This window comes from Meriones unguiculatus, chromosome 2, assembly GCF_030254825.1.
Source record: "Meriones unguiculatus strain TT.TT164.6M chromosome 2, Bangor_MerUng_6.1, whole genome shotgun sequence".
NCBI lineage: Eukaryota > Metazoa > Chordata > Mammalia > Rodentia > Muridae > Meriones > Meriones unguiculatus.
In genome coordinates, this window is record NC_083350.1 from 164423766 (window position 1) to 164444937 (window position 21172).

General features: G+C 44.0%; 1 long non-coding RNA gene across 2 annotated transcripts; it reads left to right on the plus strand.

The window, feature by feature from the left end:
- Positions 1–4262: 4262 nt before the first annotated feature.
- On the plus strand, positions 4263–19718 carry LOC132652475 (uncharacterized). 2 transcript variants are annotated; one of them, XR_009590109.1, is made up of 3 exons: positions 4263–4395; positions 8480–14132; positions 16596–19718. It is a non-coding gene; the product is annotated as an uncharacterized LOC132652475 (long non-coding RNA). The 2 variants fall into 2 exon arrangements; XR_009590110.1 differs by having other exon boundaries at positions 8480–13926.
- Positions 19719–21172: the final 1454 nt, after the last annotated feature.

Sequence of the window (21172 nt, forward strand, 5' to 3'; positions counted from 1 at the left end):
TCTCTATATTTTGAGCAACTAGGAAGCCCCCTTCTTTTGCTTTCCATCCCCACAAATGCTGGTTGGGAAACTATTTTACTGGCTGCCCAACTTTGCACAAAATGAGATTGAAATCTAATGAGGCTTGCTTGTGTTAAGCCAGTTGTTAAATGGTAGTGATTAATGGGGTTTTAACACAGGAAAGGCTTTGTTTGGCTTGCAATGCTAAAAGCCACCGTGAGGAAAACAAGGGCCTATGCACAGCGTTCAGTCTTTGCTGCCTTGAAATCATGCTGGCCAGTGTTTGAGCAGTAAATGCTAACACAGTGGCTGCCCTGGCATGTGCTCTGCTTCATCACTGTCCTGTTGAGTTAGCCTCAGAGAGGGCTTTCCACCAGGACTGTGGCTTCTCGGGCTGTCTGCAAACAGACATCAGGCCATCTGCCCTCTCGCCTTCCACCCAAACACAGCTGTTGGGCTCCAACCCAGCTGCAGCCATCTGGAGGTGAACAAAAGTCCTCTCCTTGTTCTCCTCCTGTCTCCAAGGGGACACTGGGGAGTTTCTGTACTCTGGAGGCCTCAGTAAGTAGAGGAAAATGGAAGCACAAAGTTACTTGTGGCAGGCAGCTCTTTCCTCTGTGTTTGTCAAGGGTAGTGAAAACCTGCAATCATCCTCTAAGTCACATCTAGACTAGACTTCCTGGACTCGAGCACGAGATGCAGTCTGTGGCCTCCAGCACTCTCTAGGGAGGGAGACAGACTTGCACAGAGCCAAGCCTACTGCAAAGAGATGCTCAGCACAAACACAAGGTCAGAGAAGTCTTCTCACTGAAGATGACATCGGACCTACCATCTCCAAGGTCTGCATTTAGTTACAGCAAATCATGTGCAGAAAGACTGGTCCATTTGGGGGTGAGAAGCAGGAAGAAGAGGGGCTAGCTGGAAAGCCAGGTAGTATTGATTCTCAGCACCAAGGGAGGCACAGGTACTGCAGAGTAGGGTCCTCTTGTGGGAGGGCCATAGTCTTCTTGGTGTTCAGAAAGATGAGGGAGTTGAAGCAATAAAACCAATAAAGACGAAGGTGAATGGAAGTTCTTGGGAAGAGACATACCTTCCCCTGACTCTTCTGCCAGGTTGATTAATTGACAAGCTCTTCAGTGATTGTGGGGAGGTTATAATGTTACAGAGCCAAATTAGAATTGATCTTAGGCTATGTCTATAGCCCCTGTAATAGACATTCCTTATGCACCTCTTTGTCTGACCCAACATTCTGTGACTCACAGATAAAACCTTTTGAGTGTGTTAACTAACAGACAACCAGTTCCTACAAACCCAGAGTCTAAGATGTTATCATAGCATGGGAGGCCCATGCCAATTGGCTAGAACCCACCTACCTGATGTTCCGTCAATATATCTGAGAAGCATCTTGATTCATGAATTTTTGTTCTGTTTCTAGGAAATTTCTTGAGACTGCTACCATGTTGGATTACGGAACTGAGGGTAATGGGAATCTGAGTTCCAAGGCCATAATCGCTCAGAATAAGCTACCTCTTCTCCCCTTTTCTTGTGTCTACCACAGTCAGTAACGTATAGAAGCAATCATGGTGGCAAAAAAAAACAATGGTAGAGACAGCAAAATACAGCATTTCCACATGGTATTAGTCTCACATTTAATAATATGAGAGATTTTGACCAGCAATTTGTTTTCTGAGTGATAATGCCAGGTGGAGGAGATAATCAGTGAGCTAAGTGCTTGCCACATAAGCATGAGAAACTGAGCTTGAGCTCCAGAACCCACACACCATGGCAGCTTGGAATCCCAGTGCTTGGGAAGCTGGGACAGATGGATCCCTGGAGCTTGCTGACACTTGATGAGCTGAAGAACTCTGAAGGACCATCTGTCTTAGTTAGGGTTATAAAACACCATGGGGAGGAAAGGGGTTGTTTCAGCTTACATGCTCCGATCACAGTCCACCATGAGGGAAAGTTCAGGGACAAATTCAAGGCAGGAATGGAAGCAGAGGCCATGGAGGAGTGCTATTTACTGACTTGATCCTCCTGGCTTGCTCAGCCTGCTTTCTTCTACAAACCAGGACCACCTGCCCAAGGGGTAGCACCACCCACAATGGGATGGCCCCTCCCACATCAATCCTTGAGCAAAATTCCCACAGGCTTTCCCATAGGCCAATCTGGAGGGGGCATTCTCCATTCCCTCATCTCACATGACTCTAGCTTGTGTCAAGCTGACAGAAAGAAACCAATCAGGAGGCCCTATCTCAAAAACCAGGTCAGAGAACTTTTGAAGGATACCTAAGATTGACTTCTAGCCCCAACATGTATACACATATATACAGACTCACAAATTGAACCTGCTTTTCAGCATCAGCCCATTGATTTCAAAGGCACCAATCTCTGTAATGTCCTTCATGACTTCTAAGGTCAGCCTAAGGTCAGGTGAACCACTGTGTATTCATGTATGGGGAAAAACATGAAAACTAATCAATAAGGAATCTCCCTAGTTTGATCTCAAATGCTGCTGCTTCTGCCATGATCTAACCCTCTCTCCTTGTTCCTGTTGCTGTTGGCTATGACCCTGGACATCCACCTTACCTGCATGGTGACTGTGGTCCTTAAATTGCATTCTTGCATCCACAGAGCTCTCAGCATAATCTGCCCTCTAAGAACCTTTTACTGAACCAGAACAAAAAGTCATGTGACTTCCCCCTGTATGCCTGGAAATTGCTATCTGAAGATTTCACGGCATTTCTTTCATGGTCTGGTGTGCATGTTTTTTGTGGGTTTTTGTTTTTTAAGGAGCTGTTTTCCATCCCTCACTCTCCAGAATAAACTCTTAGAAGTATGGAGACCAAGAATGCATGTAGATACATGCACATACATATGTCTATGTCACAGACACACACACACACACACACACACACACACTACTTACTCAACTCCAGAATGTATAGTTTCTCAGGAACAAGAAGATAACAATTTTTATTCTATTCTCATCCCTAAACAGGTTCTTTGAAGACAAAGGTCAAAGGTGAAGGTCAATGTACAGTAGTGCCCGAGGGTTCAACATTTGTAGAGGGATGAAGAGGAAAACAGAGAGAGAAGTCAAGCTGCAGAGTAGATCTGCTGCCCAACTGAGAGCCTTGTTCAGCCCCACAAAGATGTCTGAAGATACAGTGACCATTAAAGCATCCCCACACAAGGTCAAAGGCTGGTCTTCTGTACTTCAGTAGGTCTTTGGATGTGTAATGCTCCAGGAAAGTCTTGTTCCAGGCACCTGGGCTATATCTTAAAGAGGCTGACAGTTAAAGGCTAGCCCCATCTGCCCTCACAGCAACAGAAACAACAAATTCTTTTTTTTTTAAATGACATCCAGGGCACACATCACTCAGACCCCTATGAATCTGGTCCTGACTAACTTGTGTGAGCACAGGCAGAGCAATTTGCCTCTGTGACTATTTAAATTATCCTCTAAAATGAGGCTGGTTGGAGCAGGTCATCTGCAAGATTTTTCTAGTTCTAAAATTCCAAAATTTTTAAATAAAAAATTTAAATAATGCAGCCACTACCGATGAGACCTGATAGACTAGGATCAGAGGAACGGGGAGGAGGACCTCCCTTTTCAGTGGACTGGGAGAGGGACCCAGGTGGGGAAGAGGGAGGGTGGGAATGGGAGTGCAGGATGGAGGGAGGTACAGGAAAGATACAAAGTGAATAAACTGTAATTAATAAAAATAAAAATAATAAAATAAAGATTGTATTTTCTTACCCTGACTTTCACTGTGTCTACTGTAGGCAGAGGACGTTCCCCTGTATTTATATATGTATATGTACATGGATAAACATATGATATATAATGTATGTAGCTCTTAATGACATGTACATGCATATATAGAGTGGGACAGTCTCTTTGTTCCTCTTGCCATGGCAGAAGTTTGGCTAGAAAACACAAGCAAAAGAGAAAACAGGGGATCAGACAAACACTGTCTTCTTGATCATTTCTGATGAGCTAGACTAGGATGATGGCCACACAACACTTGTGTCTGGAGTATAAATACAAAAGTAAGGTTGTTTACTGAAGAACTTAGATGTATAATTATGTCAACCAGTTGCCTCTTTCTGGCTCCAATTGTGATGACTAGGTTCAACTGCTGGAATTCTGAGGGGGGGAAAAAGTCCTTTCCTCATTCTCCCTTCAGCCAGCCCACAGGATCTTCCACCTCCTCCCCTGCTGGATTTTTTTCAAGGCTCATGTGGGCATCTGCAACATGGAAACCAGATGGCACTTTCCTTGAGTCTGCTTTGTTCTCCTTTAGCAGGCTCCTTACAAAAGCTGCCCAGAAGAGGCTGCTCCAGGCCGACTCAGCATGAGAAAACAGCAGAATCCAGCCATCTAAGAAGGTGAGATTCCCAAGCGCTAAGTTGAAATGAAGACAAGTGAGAGGCAAAGGTCAGTGTGGGGATTTTAGTGAATCTGTCTCTGAGTGAGGATGCCACATGCTGAAACCTATCTGGACCATGTGCCTGCATTTCTTTGAGTTATGTAAGTGGTTACCCATTTGCAGGTAGGGGGTGATAGGTAGGACAAAGTTTTGATGTCTGTAGACATGATTATTTGCTTTAGACTTTGAAAGCACATCTTTATCTCATGGTGAGCATCTCAAGATGGGCAGGCTTGGTTTCTGGTGTTCGGTTGCCAAGAGAAAATTGTTAGCGTGGTACACAGGTGGAGGAGAGAAAATTTGGGATTCCGGAGTGAAGAAAGAGACAGAAGTCCTTGGTTTTTCAAATACCGGTCTGCAGGCTGCGAACAAGCTGGCTGTTTCCAAAGCGCCTGTTAAAAATAGACATTTCTGAAACCTATCTCCAGAAATTTCAATGTAGTGTCAAATTATGCTTGATCCTGAGAGTTAGATTGAGGAGTGAAAGGAGTGGTTAATATGTAAGATGTAGAAGGCTAGCATGCATCCATTATCTAAATATGCAGCTATTAACTGTCAGCTGCATGGAAGTCGCCCGGCTTGGTTCTTTGGGAATAACAAACATGTAGGAGACACGCTGTGATGGTTAAATCACTTCCCAAGCTGACTGGATTGAAAGACATCTAGAAACCTTTCAAAGCACACTTCAGGGAGTGCCTGAGAGGGTGTTTGCAGAGACAGCTGGCATGTGTGTCAAGGAAGCGAGTGGGAAAGGCCTGCCCTGAATACGCGTGACATCACGCCATAAGCTTGAACCATCGATCAAATAGAAGAAATGGTAGAGGAGAGGGAAGCTTGTAACATATGCACACAAACCTCTTTTGGAGCAGGTGCATTTTTACTGCTGTTCTGGTTTGTGAACATCAGAATCCAGATTTTACAGCTTCTGAATATAGACTCATACCAGCACCTCTCTGGAGAGCTTCCAGGCCTTCAGCTTCAGAATGGGGCTGAATCATTGGTCCTCTTGTTCTGAGGCTTCCAGATTCTTGAAATTGAGCAGCTAGTGGTCTCGATGGGTCTCTGCAGATAGTTCCAATCACTATTCAGCCGCTGATCAGTTAAGCCAATTGATAAATCCCATCTCTCCCCCCCCCTCACTCACACACACACACACACACACACACACACACACACACAGAGTTGGGGAGGGGGGTCGGTATTTGCTTTTCTCTTGAATGTGACAAAACACCTGACAAAAGCGGTATTAAAAAGGGAATGATTCATTTGGGTGCATGGTTTCAAGGATTTCAGTCCATCATGGTGGGCGGAGCAGAGCAAAGCAGCTCTGTGGCATTGGGAGCTTGTGGTGGAGATTTTTGTAGAGTGGCTATAACAGGAAAGGGCTAGACAAGAAGAAGCCAAGGCAAATATACTCCCAAGGACTCCCCACCAGGGACCTATTTCCTTTAGCTAAGCCCCATCGCATAGATGACCTACAGCCTTCCAAAACAGCACCTCCAGCTGGAGAGCAAGTGTTCAGGCATGAGCACATGAAAAGATTACAGACTCAGAGTGTCTGCAACCTATCGGTTCCTTCCCCAGGAGAACCCTAAAATACACAGGATGTCTCAGATATCTTTGAATAGCAATGGAGGATGAGATAGGTGGTAGATGAACAGCAGACAGATACATACACTTTTCAGATACCAGTTTACAGCTCATTGGGATAGAGAGAAACGAACCAAACTGTAATTTCTAGGAAAAACAAGTAGGTGTTTTTAAAACACGTAAGGAACGAAGAGGGAAAAGAACTTGCCAGATTTCCTCAGAATAATTCCTGGTTGAGATATCTAAAAGTTGGGGAGAAAAAAAATCAATGAAGACATGTATGTAGTACTTAACAAATGTATGTAAATGTCATTAATGAAAGCTACTAATTATAGATGATTAAACGCTATGGTAAAATAATTTTTAAATCTCTCTCTCTCTTTCATGGGTTCTACAATTCCCAATTCTTTTCATGGAAATTTGAAGTATTTTCTCACTTCAAGACTTTTACTTTTTAAAGAAACATTTTTTTTAAAAGACGTTAAGCCTTCAATAGTTTATTTAGGAAATAAAAAATAGGAGGGGACAGTAGGTTAGTGGCCAGAAGAAAGGCGGGTCCATGTTTCTGTTTTGGTTCTGTAGAAGTCATCCGTTCTGTAGCAGTGAAGGTGAGTCCGTGTCCTCTATGGCCTTTCAGAGCCTGGGCCCTCTCCACCCAGCAATGCCTTCTTGCTCTTAGCATCTGCTAAGATCTTTACAAACTTATTCTGCTCAAATCCCATTGCTAAAAATTAGTCATTAGACCCAGCTAGACATGAGTGGTGTAAATAGGGAAGGCCGGGAAACGTGGTCCTGGATGGAACCTTTGAGTCCTGAGATCCTCAAGAATGTGGCAAAATACCTTAAAAGGAAGTCATAAGGTGAAACATGAACTGGTCAGAAAAAAAAAATAAAATAAAAGGCTAAATCAAGGAAAATTCAATAATTTTATTTTCAGTGAGGAAAAAAGGTCTTAAATTTGAGAGTAGTGAACGCATTCAAGGAGTCAGTAAAGGGTTAACCATAGGAGCTTGGGTTTAAAGCTGAGAAACAGCTGGGGAGATAATGACATGGTGGGTAAAGTGTCTGCTGTAAGAGCTTAAGGGCCTCAGTTCAGACCCACATAGAAAGCTGAGTGCAGCTGTGATCCCAGCTCTGGGGAGGCCGCCAGCGCTGCCTGATCAGCAAGCGCTAGGCCAGGGAGAGACCCTGTCCCAAACACTGTGATGGAGAGCAGTGGAGGAAAACACCTGACGTAGGCTTCTAGCTTCTGTAGGTACACACATGTGTGCCTGCCCCACGCAAGTGCACATATCCACACGTGTACAGCACATGCACAAATTAATCAACTCATTGATTACGTGAAACGAAATGATTCCAGGGAAGGTAGAGAGACCAACTTCAAGGATCTGAAACCCAGACGAGAATTCGTTTATCCGCAGTGAGCCACTTGGAATGTGAGCAGAGCTTCCGTAAAGGGCCAAGAATGCACAGAAGCAGCAGACACATCTCTCTTGCCATCTTTTTCTGTCTGCCAGCTACTGTAAAGGTGAAGAGGAGGAAAGGCCTGGCAGGTAGAGGGATCAGGGCCTCTTAATGAAGACGAGTAAAACTGCCTTGGGCTGCAGCAAATAAAAACTGGCATTCTAAGTTGCACCTGCTTCAGCAAGTCCCTTTATACACACATTTAAAAGTCAGGGAAGGAGCAGGGCATGGAGACACATGCCTTTAATTTCTGCACTTAGGGATGCAGAAGCAGGCAATCGCTCTGAGTTCAAGGCCAGCCTAGTCTACAGAGCAAGTCCAGAACAGCCAAGGTTACACAGAGAAACCCTGTCTTGAAAAAAAACAACAACAAAAGTCAGGGGAGATCTTTGGGGAGTAGAGGAAATTCTAGAATGAGGACAATGGCCCCCTTTAACTCCTCCTAGTGTTGACAAACACAACCCCCCCACCTCAACTTCAGACTCCAGCCTTTTAGTGGGTGGGTCTATTGATCTTCTTGGAGGCCTTTGTCCATCATCTTTCCGTGCATTTTATTCTAGATAGAAATATTAGTATATAAAAAGAGGACTGGGTATTCTAACTTCGCAGGATCATAGATGTGTAAAGTTACAGAATCAGAAAAGCCGAAAAGCTGTGCTGTAAAGAAGCGAGGATTGTCCCGTCTCTGCTCTCCATCTAAAGGATGGTTCTTTAGTTTGGTTAAATGTCAATGGGTTTAGGTGAGCAAACTTTGGCTCAAAGTTTGGTTTAGGTATCAGAACTAGGAAGATCCTGAGGTGCTAGAGAGGTTGGTGGGATTGGATTAAGTGAGATGATCTCAGCTATAGGGTTTGTAACATCCACTAAGTTTAGGATTAAGCTATCGGGAGTTTTTCTTTTTCTCTCTCTCTCTCTCTCTCTCTCTCTCTCTCTCTCTCTCTCTCTCTCTCTTTTCTTTTCTTTTTTTTTTTTGTTTTGTTTTGAGACAGGATTTCTCAGGTTTCTTGGCTGTCTTGGACTCACTTTGTAGACCAGGCTGGCCTTGAGCTCACAGCGATCTGCTTGCCTCCACCTCCCTGAGTGCTGGCACACACAACCTCGCAGAATCACAGACAACAGGTGGAAAGGAATTAATGAGGAGACGAGAAAGCAAAGCACGAAGTCCAGCCATGCCTGCGAGGCTCCGCTGTGGATGAATGGATGGTGCAGGTCGCGTCGTTGAAGTAGAGAATTTTCTTTCAGAAATTTAATCACCTGGGGTGGAGGCCAGTTGAAGGCGGTTTGAAGCCAAGCTCCAGCTAGACCCGTTTTGTTCCTGGGTCTCCTAGCCAGGGAAAATAGAGGACACAGAACATGATGATATACTGTCACCCCTCAGGGGCAACACATACTATTTGAGCCGTTCGTGCGCTACCAGGAAATGCCTGCCGCTAAGGAGGATTAGGCCAAGGTTGCCCAGAGGGCATGAGTTCATGGACTCTGCTTCCCTTGGGTCCCTGCGCAGTGAATGGCTGTCGGATCATTTCCTGAAGCTTGCCTAGAGGTGGAAGAAGAGATTTGCCTGCAAGCTGGCTGAGGTCCTAGCTGTCATTAGAGGGATGTCCTGCACCCTTCTCCAAGCCGTTCCGGGTGGGCGGACGCGACCTTGTCCTTTTTGGCAGCACAGGGCTCCGGCTCTCATGTGCAGGGAAATCCGCTGCCCAGCTGCCAGCAGGCGGAGGTGACGGAAAAGGAGGAGCGCCACCTAGTGTCGGTTCCAAGCACAACCAAAGGCATCCGGACTCTAACCCTCTTCGCAAGGAAGAGCAGTCAGTGTTGGAACAAACACACCTCTGCCTTCTCGCAATGAAGAGCACTACCCGCACCCCACCTCCCCCCGAACCCCAAAAATATCTAAAGATGCTGAGATGTGGGGAAATGACACTGTGTGACTAAATGGAACCAGCAACCAAGGAGAAACAAGTCGTCTTAAGACCTTGCCGAGAAACGGAGCTCACCGCGGGTGGGCCCGCGCACTGAGTCCTGCGCATGCATAGCTTTTGGGCATTTGTTTGCGTGACTGACCAGCCACATCGCTTCTCACACGCTAAACATTGGTATATCTTGTCCAACTGTGGGCAAAGGGGGATGCAGACGCAGCCATGCAGTTCTGCTAGTACGGAGACTAAAGCTAGAGAACCGCAGACTGAGACCTGCCTGGGTGGAACTCCAAGTTCAAGGCCAGCCAGCCGGGGTAACCCCGTGAGACGCTACTCAAAACAAAAAGTGAAGAAAGGGATGAATTCAGTGTGGCACGATGGGCCAGCGTACACAAGGCCTAAGTCCGGTCTCTCTGGAGTGATGTGTGTGTGTGTGTGTGTGTGTGTTAGAGTGAGCAATGCATACAAGTCTGTGAGACACAGACTTGATTCTGTTGTCCTTGTGCTCTTTCGGTAGTGACACTCCTTGGTGGTTTGAGTGCCGTTTCCTCCTTTGCGATTGCCAGCCTATTTCCATGTGTTTCCCGTGTGGACATTCCCCTTTGCTGCTCGTTTAATAAGATCTTGTCCTTTCCTTAAAGTCTGTGTGCGACACCCTGCAGATAAGACACCTTTATCAATATGTACTTGTGTGAGCTCCCTCCGCTCCTGGCTTACTGTTTCAGTCTCTCAATGATGTCTGGGTGAAGAGAGGTTTCTAACGGAATGTTTTTAGATTAATCTCTCAGTACTTGACATTTCATGATTCTGTAAGTGTTCTTTGGGGTGGGGGGGGGGGGAGGGAAGACTGAACAAGGTTTCTCCGTGTAGCCTTGGTTGTCCTGGACTCGCTTTGTAGACCAGGCTGGCCTTGAACTCACAGAGATCTGCCTGCCTCTGCCTCTGCCTCTGCCTCTGCCTCTGCCTCTGCCTCTGCCTCTGCCTCTGCCTCTGCCTCTGCCTCTGCCTCTGCCTCTGCCTCTGCCTCAGTGCTGGGATTACAGGCATGTGCCACTACGCCTGGCTACAAGTGATCTTTTTTTTAAAGATAGAACTTTTAGGGCAGTTTTAGGGTTACAGGAAAATTGAGAGAAGGAACAGAGGTTTCTTTTACATCCCTCTCCCGGCCATATACACCTACATATACATGCATACACCTATACCAACATGCAGTGGCTGCCCCTACTGCCAAGACGTCATTGTAATCCCAAATCTGTCATGCACATTTATGTTTGGTGCGGTATGTTCTAGAAGTTTTGGAAAATGTAGTAGCAGCATTCCCCAAGGTAGAATATTTTAAATAAATGTCATGAAAACACACAGCACTTTCTCCGTGTTAAAGTCTTTTGTGTCTCACCCTTCCTGCTGTCTACTCCATAGCTGTGCACAGTCCAGAATGCCATACAGTGAGGCTCAAACGTGGCCTGTTTCAGACAGTGTGATGTGTCTACATCTCTACATACTTCCTTGGCTCGACAACTCATCCTTTTATAGTGCTGAATTTTCCATCCACTGGATGAACTAAGTTATTTTAGTTAGGGTTAGTATTGCTGTGATGAAACATTAGAAGTGGTATAAGGTGAAAAAGGGTTTATTTTTCTCACAGTTCCACCTCACAGTTCATCACCAAAAGCAGTGAGGGCAGGAATTCACCCAGGTCAGGAACCTGGCGGCAGGAGCTGATGCAGAGGCCCTGGAGAAATGCTGCTTACTGGCTTGCTTCCCACACTGCTCAGCCTGCTTTCTTACAGAACTCAGGCTCCCAGCCCAGGGTTGACCTCCCCCACTATGGACTGGGCCCTCTCCCACATACCGTTAACTTAAAATGCCCTTCAGACAAGTGTGATCTTATGGAGAGATTTTCTCAGTTGTGGCTACCTCTTCTCCCATGACTTTAGCTTGTGTCGAGTTGAAATAAAACTAGGCAGTAAAACATTTTTCCAATTATATGCTAAAAAACAAACAAACAAACAAACAAACAAACACATCACCATTCAGCTCTCTTAGCCGATATAGCGAAACCTTGCTTTCAAGGTTTCCGTTTCCTGTTTTGAGGCAGGGTCCCATCTAGTCCAGCTGACTTCAAACTCGTGCTATATATGTGGTTATTAGACTTCTATCTAGTATTTTATTTTAAGCAAATGCTAATATGAACAGTGTTGCATTTCTAATTCCAAATTCCACTTGTTTATTACTGGCACGTGAGAAAATGATTCACTCTGTGTATTAACTTTGTAACCTACAACTTTTCTGCAGTCACTTCCAAGAGTGTTTGGTCAATTCTTTCAGATTGTCTACAGAAACATTTAGTGAGCTGTAAACAAAGAGCGTCTTATTTCTTCCTTTCCTGTCTGTGTGTCTGACTACAGCAGCAGTGTTACGTTTTAAGCCCTGGGGCTGACGGGAAGGTAGGTAGGTGCTCAGGGAAAGGTTAGGACAGTCACACCTCAGTCTCAGCAGCAGCCGCAGAAACAACTTCAGTAGCTCTAAGTTACCCCTGAAAGGTTGCTAAGAAATACCCCCTCCCACTCCTTTAAAGAAATAACATTGTGGGGTGCATGACTGTGCTTCTGGGGGAAACCAGCAAGGAGCTGGAACAAGGTCTAGACCTGTCCAAACCACAAAAATCTCAGTCTTGAGACCAGCAGGAGTGAAGCTATCTCCCTCCCTGTTCTGTGCCTGCAATGCCCAGTGCACATAGCCTAGTACCTGAAATTCCATGCAAATAAAGCATCCATTAGCCCCAGCCAGTAATGTGCACTCACGCTGAAAACCCTTACCCGCTTCTCCAAAGTTTAGATAGCCGTTATACTTCCCCAATAAAGAGAGCAGCATCACCAAAAGAGCTGTTTCGTTGTATTGTCTAAGAGAGCTGTAACACTAAAATCCTCAGAGAAGCCCACTCCCACGCCAGCCCTCACCCCTCCCTTCCCCCAAACTCCAAACTTCCATCTAGACCGGGGCCCTGCAGACCCACTGGCCCCAGCTCAGTGCGCAGTGGTGTGTGGATACCCCAAAATAAGAAGCAGATCACAGGACCACATAATACTATAGGTTGCTCTGAAGATGCCTTGGATGGGGTTACAATCTGATGAGATAAGGCCATGGGTCACAAAGGAGGTTTCCTAAGGAGGTTAAGATATGCCTTTTACTGCAAATGTGCTCCTGATGAGATTCCTAGAAAATTATAGCTCTACAGTTGGACGAAGAGAAAGGCCATCCTCAAAGGTCATGTACACCTGGGCTTTAAGCACAGTTCATTGTTATTTTAACACTCTTATTTAAATCAATATTTTCTCTCTGTGGCAACCCTCAAAGGAAATATTGTTAATTATGATGAAATGAGATGCTTCGGTCAGGCATCAAATTGGGGGTGGGGATTTCTTGATTTTCTAGGTTTCTCTATTCTGCGTTGGAATGATTCTGCATCGTGTGTGTGTGTGTGTGTGTGTGTGTGTGTGTACACCACCACCTACCTGTATCCGCTGAGAGCACAGACTGATAAATAACTTATTACTACCACTATGAAGGTACCACTATGAAGGTCTGTACCACCTACAGACTTAGATTGGGAACATATGAGCACTAGTATACCATATTACAAAAGCCAGTCTGAGAACTTATTGGCTACATCAGACTAACACAGGCACAAAGACCCTTAGCTTATAATGCCATTTACTGCAATGCCACAGTTCTGCTTGTCATCGAACCGCCAGCGTGGGCATCAAGGGACAGACAGGTGGAAAGCTCTGTGCTGTCTCTAGAGCTTCAACTTAGCATGCTACAAGGCCTCCTAGAATCATTTTTTGCACATCCATCCATCCATCCATCCATCCATCTGTCTATCTGACCGTACCTGGTCCTGTGCTTTGCCTCCAAGGTCCTCTGACCTCTATGGGACGACCCTCCTGCTTCCTCTCCAAGACGCTCTCTGAGTGAATTAATACCTTATTTCTTACCTCCCTTTGTGTCTGTATGGGCTCTATACCTTTGCTTCCAGTAGCTCTCTCTGAATGCCCCAGCTTCTTTAACCCTTTTGTATTGTGTGTGTGTACACATACACATATAGATACTACATACTGCTACACACACATACACACACAATCACACAATGCAATGTACGCGTATCCTGTGATATGAACAGCCAACACAGGCTACTTGGTGAATTACAGTCAACAAAACCAATGGAGCATGTATATTTAATGTTACTCACTAAACTCTGACATTGTGGAAAGGCACATACATTTCTGTCTATGTAAGCTAGCACTCATTTCTCTCTCTCTCTCTCTCTCTCTCTCTCTCTCTCTCTCTTTTTCTTCTTCAAACTCTTCATAAAAGTTTCCAGTAAACATCAGATCAGTATGTCATGTGACTGGAGTCCAAGCCTAGAGGCTGGACACTATAGGATGATACAACAAATTAGCTCTAACCACGGGGAAATCCATTCCAATGGAAGCCCAGATATAAGGAGGTCCAAGGTGAGTGTATCTAACTTTTTTTTTTTAAGACACCAGAACCCAGTTTCTAATCCTTCCAAGGTGGACAGAGACCAGTGGCTCTCCAGGAATCCTCCAGGCCTTCATCACAGGACTGCTGAGGATCTACCGTCACGGACCTAGGCCATAGGGGTTGTCAGCTTCTGCAGTGTGCAGCCACTGTTACAGACTACCCAAGCGTGTATCATGTACGTCAGTTCTGTTTCTCCAGAGAACTCTGACTGACACAACCAATAGGAACTTTTACCTTGAGTAGAGAAAGAACTGTGCAGAGGGTAGGAGGTGTGCGTGATGAAGCAGTCTTGGTCAAATGGTGATGCAGTTAGCCATGCAATCTAGTTAATCCTGGTTTTGCAAGGTGATGTCACAGAAGCCCGTATTGCTTAAAGAGACAACTCGATTTTCATGAGATGATTGCTCCTACAATGTTCAGGATCTTCCACTGTTTCCATCATGGGTGACCTGTCTCTGAAGCATTACTGTTCCAGTCTAAACTACCTATAGGTTTAGGGCGATAACTGGATACTTGTAGGAACGTTTTCAAATGTCTGGAGCAGAACATTGTCAAAGCTGACAGTAAAATGCCTCAGTGTTTTACCTTAACTTTGTGCCTTTGGCCCTCAGGGCATGAGATGGTTAGGTATCACTAGGTTTTAGTCTGTTATTGCTTAATTTGCCTTCCACCAGTATTGTGCTTTGGGTTTTCCCCAGCTCCTGTGATTTCCATTAAAAGAACTCAGAGGCAGGCTGAAGAATTGACTTAGCGGTGGAATGTTTGTTGTTCTCTCGGAGAGCCTGGGCATGTGTGTAAGGAGACTCTAGCCTTTGGTAACTCCAACTCCACAAGATCAAACATGCTGGCCTCTGCAGGTCCCTGAGAACACAGACACACATCTGCGGCACACACACACACAAACAAAATTAAAAATGAATCTGAAGGCCATTCAGATTAAACACACACAGGATAGTATGGAAATAGGCAAAGTTAAGCGCTCTAAAAGCCATGGATCCAGAGACTCCATCTACATTTTAGGTAGGCTTAATACTATTTTAAATTCTCTGGAACAGAAATTATTCCAGGATTTTCCAATTTAAATAACTGAAAAGCCCATTTAGACTGACTTGCAGGAACGGGCAATGGCTATCAGAACATTTCCTGCTAGACAATAAAATTGGGAGGCTTTGAGCCGCGGCGGTGTGTTTGGACTCCTCTGACCAGTAACTGCAGTCCCCAGTTCCAGGCCTTGGACTGTAGCAGCTGTTGATGAAGGAGGGTTCTAAGCCTAATGTTTTACAATCAAGGTAATATCTGACTCACTACCTAGTGCCTGCGTGCTGAGCTGAGGCCCGGTCCACTTTACATCCAGGGGGCGGACACAAAATGAGAGCGGAGATGCCAGGCTCTTCTCTGGCAGAGCCACAGGAGGAGTCAAGGCTTTTTAGCAGAAGCATTTTCTAAGTGCCCACTGTATTATGTCTGGTTTTTCACAACTGGATCCCAAGGACTCTAAATTGAAATGAATTTCTGCAAAGCCACATAGCAGGAAGAAGGGGCGGGGAGGATCAAGATTCTGATTTAGGATGGAAAGATAGGAATACTGCAGATGGTGGGCTTTTCTCAGGTTGCTTGTTGTTAACTGGTCTAAGGAAACAGAAGCGAGTAGCTGAGGCAGCCAGACAGGCTTACAGAAAGGGTGTCTGCAAATGAAGAGGGCAACAGCAAGGACAGAGTCACAAAGAAAAAAAAACTTAAGTGAAGACGTGAAAGGAGAGGGTAGTAGGAGGACGGTAGGGCGGTTTAACTCTGTCCCCGCTAGGAAGCCCTCTCTAATCTCCCATACAGCTTCCAAGGACCTCTCAATAAAACGTTTGTTCAAGTAAAAAGACACTCCAAGAAATCCAGAAATCAGGGACAATGGGTGTTTACCACATAAGCCTTGAAGGGAGTAATTACTTCCTGATTCTCTTGTCTTTTGTTACTAAGTCAACAAAATACAAATTGTTTGTTTTCAAATGTTCTTTGGTATTCTAGCAGTGTTTACATTACCCCCAAAGAGATAATTGGATAAAGGCAACAGTGGAAAAAATCTCCGGCTTTGGCAAAGAACAGGACTGACTTAGAGTGACTGCCTCAGCACTCGCCAAGGAGCCATAAGAACTCCCAGGATTAAATTGTGTTTGTGTGTGTGTGTGTGTCTGAAGGGAGGTGGGCAAGACACAGACTTGGAGCCATAGCTTGAGACATTACTGGTCCTTGATATACATTCTGATTATTGCACTATTATTTGATGAAATTTCAGTATTATGTCATTCATGTGCAAAATAACATGTGTACTGGGTATCTGTCTGGGGACAATATATCCAAAGGAGATTAAGTGCTGATACAGGACAGTCTCATTTGTTAAGGACATCTGAAGAGCCTAAGGCAATCCACTCACTAATGAGAAACCCTATTAAGATCATGGAAAATCTACTACAGGGCATTCCCTTTAGAACAGTAGTTCTCGACCTTCCTAACGCTGTAACATTTTAATCTGTTCCTCCTGTTGTAGTGACCCCATCCATAAAATAATGTTCATTGCTACTTTGTGAGCAGTTTTGCTACTGTTATGAATCCTAATATGAATGTTTGTGTTTCCCTATAATTTTAGGTGACCCCTGTGAAAGGAGTGTTTGCTCTCCAACCCACAGTTTAAGAGCTGCTGCTCTAGAAGAACCCAAATACTGTTTGTCTGTACTCATAAAATAACTTAATCATGAAATAATTGACCAACTACTGCAGGAAGTCACAACGAAAGTCATATATATATATTGTTAGCCCTCGGGAAGCCATACTGTGACTCCTCTCCATTCCCTAAACTCACTGTGCTCCAATCACTCCGATGTCCATAAAGTCACTCAACATTTCCAAATGTTTGTGAAACTAAATCCTGTGTTATTTCTACAGATCCTTAATATGGAAAAGAAAGAGTACATTCCTTGAAAGAAATTAAGATTTGCCTTGCCAAGTTCAATGTTTTGCTCCCAGGAGGCATTCATCTATTAGTCATGTAGGGCCTCCTTCTCTTCACTGAACCCAAGTTACTTCTTCTGAGGCTCTTGTTCATTCATTTTATTAAGACCGCTCAGATTCCCAAGTGGTAAGGCAACCAATGAAGCCTGGAACATTTGTTCAGTCTGCTTGTCCTGTTCCACTCCACAAATTTATGGAGACACTTTATACTATAATTTTAAGGAGAGAACAGCACAGAAAGTTTAGAAAGAAAAAGTTCTCAGGGAAAGCTAGGGAAATCAAATTAACTGGGCAGGTTTGGTTCTCACAAAAATATTGCCTTTGTCCGAGTTCTCTCTGGGGTCCACTCTACAAACAAGTCAAGTCTGTGAAGAAAAGTCCAGTGGAATTCAGCCCCAGAGGAAGCTTGTTAATTTTAAAAGTAAAAGAAAGAATTTGAGATTTCAGCATTTTTTTTTTTTTTTTTTTAAATCATAAGTAGTGACTGTTTGGGTCCATGAAGCTTTACAATGGAAAAGACATCATGAATTACAAACCACACTCATCCTGTTGATAGTGAAATGGCAGCCCAAAGGCATTGCTGGATTGGCTTTATGGTCACACACATCCTTATTAGTGGGTGGAGAAAGGAACTGAAGACTCCACATCTGAGGACCAGTCTCTCTGTCCCATCATGACAGCTACCTTAGGCCACCAGGCATTTTCAAGTAACATCTTTTTAGAGTTCCACCTTTTTGACAGCCCATGAGAACCCTGAGGATCAGAACATAACCACTCTCTACAGGAAACCAGGACATGCTCCCCCAATAATTCTGGTGTATTTTCAGATGACTATTCTAGGAAACTACAGACATAAAAGCAGCTCTGGAAAGGCACCCTTTGTAAAAGAATTTGCATTTAGAAAAAGGTCTCAATTAAGTACCTTGAAAAGAGTTGCTTGCCTTCACTACCTCCAGAAGCCCTAAGCCCATATTTCTTCACATAGCTCAACATGCTGTGTAAGGCTGAGTCACCAGCCCCTTTTTGAGTCTTAGATTTTGTGGGAACCATGTGTGCCACATGTGTACATAATCAGATGGTTTTTTCTCCTCTAATCTATCTTATGTCAATTTAATTGTAACCAAGCTAAAGAACTCCCCCCCCCAAAAAAAAAATATAGTGACCGAGCCTGCTCAGTCAGGTAATGTGAACCTCGGAGAGGGAGTGAGGATTAAGAAAAGAAAAAGATAAGAGACAGAGATCAGTAGGTTCTTGGCAAATGCTGAGACAAGTTTATTTTCTCCTGTCATCTCTTTATACCAACAGCCCTTACATAAGCTTTTTATAGGAGGACAATTAATACAATAAGTGAAGTCTAAGCCAAGATGAAAAATGCAGATGTGTATACAGAAAATTAACCAACTTTCCTATCGAACTTCCTTATGACGCATCTTAAAGTCTGTGGAGCGTTTCACTCTGAACTTTCTCAGGCAATAAGAATAGGTCAAGAATCAATCTTCCCATGTGAAAAGGCAAGCCATTAATCAAGCCTTAAATAACTCACATATTGCTTGAACAGCTTCCACTAGTATAGGGAAAACCTTTCTTCATTCTCTATAACCTGAAACCTGATAAAAATGCTCTTTATGGATTGTGCTTATCATTACACTGTCAGTTTGCTGCATTGCTTTCCCTATAGAGACACATAGAGATATTTGTTCATTCCTGCTTTCACCTGTCTGACCTGTCTACGGTAGGTCTATAAAACAAACTTTGACAAAGTGACTGTTGACTATTGTCCTGTTGACAGAGTCTTTGGTGATGGTCCTATTTGGAGGCAGATCCAATACCCTTTGCCTAAGAATCTATACAGCCTCTGTATTGATTAATTTGATAATATAATTAATATAATAGAGAAGGCATTATTGTCCACCTTTTACCAGGCACTGGCTTAAGGAGCTGGAGACTTCTCTTTATGGAATTAGTTCTCTCTAAAACTCTGAGCCATCATACAAACCTGGCCATTCATGGTGAATTTTTTTTTAAAGATTTAAAAAAAAAGATTATCTAGAAAAGATCGTCCTGAATGAGGTATCCCAGAAGCAGAAAAACACACATGGTATATACTCACTTATAAGTGGATATTAGGCAGATAATATAGGATAATCATATTAAAATCTGTACACCTAAAGAAGCTAAGCAAGAAGGAAGACTCCGGGTAAGATGCTCAATCTTCATTCAGAAAGACAAACGGGATAAGATGGAAGAAGAAGATAAGATTGGAAGAAGATGAAAACAAGGAACAAAACAGGAGACTGCAACAGAGAGCCTCTGAAAGACACTTCCCAGCAGGGTGTTAAAGCAGATGCTGAGACTCATAGCTAAACTTTGGGCAGAGTTCAGGGAATCTTATGAAAGAAGGGGAAGATAGAAAGACCTGGAAGGGTCTGGAGCGCCACAAGGAGAACAACAGAACCAAAAAAATCTGGGCCTAGGGGTCTTTCTGAGACTGATATTTCAACCAAAAACCAATAATTGAGATAACCTAGAACCCCTGCACAGAGGTAGCACATGGCAGCTCAGTCTCCAAATGGGCTTCCTAGTAAGGGTACAGGAGCTGTCTCAGACATGAAGTCAATGGCTGGCTCTTTGAGCACCTCCCCTGAGGGGGGAGCAGCCTTACCAGGCCACAGAGAAAAACTATGAAAGACAGTCCTGATGAGACCTGGTAGGCTAGGGTCAGATGAAGGGGAGGAAGTCTTCCACTATCAGTGGACTGGGGAAGGGGAATGGGAGGAGATGAGGGAGGGAGGGAGGGTGGGGTTGGGAGGTGACAAGGGTAGAGCTACAGCTGGGATACAAAGAGAATAAATTGTAATAAATAAAACATATTAAAAATATTTATTTTTTTATTTGTACAATGTTTTGTCTGCTTGTATGCCTGCAGGCCAAAAGAGGGCACTAGATCTCATTATAAATGGTCGTGAGCCACCCATGTGGTTGCTAGGAATTGAACTCAGGATGTCTGGAAGAGCAGACAGTATTCTTAACCTCTGAGCCATCTTTCCAGCCCCCATGGTGAATTTTTAATGTTAGGGAAGCCACATGTTGGAGAGGGATTTTAATCCAGCAACATGGCTGCTCTGGCTAGAATACAGTCACATCCTTAGCACACACCTTTAATCCCAAATAATGAAATTAAAGTTAGTTTGTAGGAGGAAGCACTCATGTTTCAAAGTGATGTCTAATTGAGTGGCAGATAAAGTGACAAATCAGAGAAAGATCTGACAGAATAGAATATACCCAGATGGCACAAGAACAGAGAGAAAAGGGAAATCACTTGAGAAAGCAGTGCAGGGAAAGGGAAGAGGCAGTTTTACTGTGAGAGTCTTACAAAGATGGGTTGAAGAGAGAACAAGCTAGGCACAGGTAAAGATAGAACAAGCCAGAGAATGAGGACTCAAAAGATTAGAACAGGTTGCTTGAGTTAGTTTGAGGCCAGGCAGAACAATTCAGTCAGAGGCTGAGAGAGGAGCCAGATTGAATCAGTCAGCTTGGAGAGGAGTTTGAGCCAGAACAGTTTGAGAAAGAACAAAAAAAGATGAGCTTATTCAGTAATAAGTCTCAGAAGCTGAAAATATTCTAGCCCTAGATTGGATTGTATAGAGGCTAAAAGCTTCCAAGACTAGGCCTAGGTTCGCAAACAGAGGCTGTAAATCTCAGAGATGATAATAATTTCAGGTGAATAAAAGTTACTTTTATTATTTTACATTTTATGGGAATGTAGTTGAGAGAACCTGCTGATCCCTGCTCTATGGATTTTGCTGCTAAGGCACCAGACAGGTGGGTGAAGCTGCTGTAGGCCCAGACAGCTGGGTGAAGCTGCTGTAGGCCAGCCAATCTACCAACAGAGTGTCATTCGGTGACTTAAATCAGTTCAGAGAGAAGAGAAACTGTCCAGCTGTCAGCACCTGAGATCCTGAGCACAAAGTCGGCGGATAGAATGGCTGTTGCTTTAGGCCCTAAGTATTTAGAATAATTAGTACTGATAGACAACTAGTGTAGGCTCCAACCAAAACATGAAAAATGAAACAACCCCAACTCAGTGATTTTTATGCCTACTTCCTAGAATTCTTTCTCACTACATTAGCTCTACAAAAAAAAAAAAAAAAAAAGGAAAGGAGAAAGAATGTTTGACTGAAAATAATAGGCAACCTGATTTAGTGGTTTAAACAG